Genomic DNA, 348 nt, shown 5'->3' with positions numbered 1-348 from the left:
GGGCAGGACCTCTTGCTCTGCAGTTTGTCCTGGATGCTAAACACCGGCTCGGTGGCCGGGGCCGTCCCTTCGTCTGCCCCCGACTCTCTGATGAGAGGACTCGTGGTCCAGCAGCTCCGAAGTGACGCGAGGGTGGGCCTGCTCCCTACCGCTGAGGAATCCTGATGGGAAGGGGAAAGCAATTGGTGGCAGTAGCGTCCTCTCCCCTCCTCCCTCCTTCCTCTAATCTGTGGCATTGTTTTATTGGTTAACGTGGCAGGGGTTTGTCAGGAGACATTTTGGTGCCAAAAGGGCCAAAAACGACCGGGAAGGTGTTCTGCTGGCAATGATTTTTAAAAGTAGCTTCCT

The sequence above is a fragment of the Mesitornis unicolor genome, unplaced genomic scaffold, assembly GCF_000695765.1.
Source record: "Mesitornis unicolor isolate BGI_N332 unplaced genomic scaffold, ASM69576v1 scaffold31916, whole genome shotgun sequence".
Taxonomy (NCBI): domain Eukaryota; kingdom Metazoa; phylum Chordata; class Aves; order Mesitornithiformes; family Mesitornithidae; genus Mesitornis; species Mesitornis unicolor.
Note: the sequence above shows the minus strand (reverse complement) of the source record.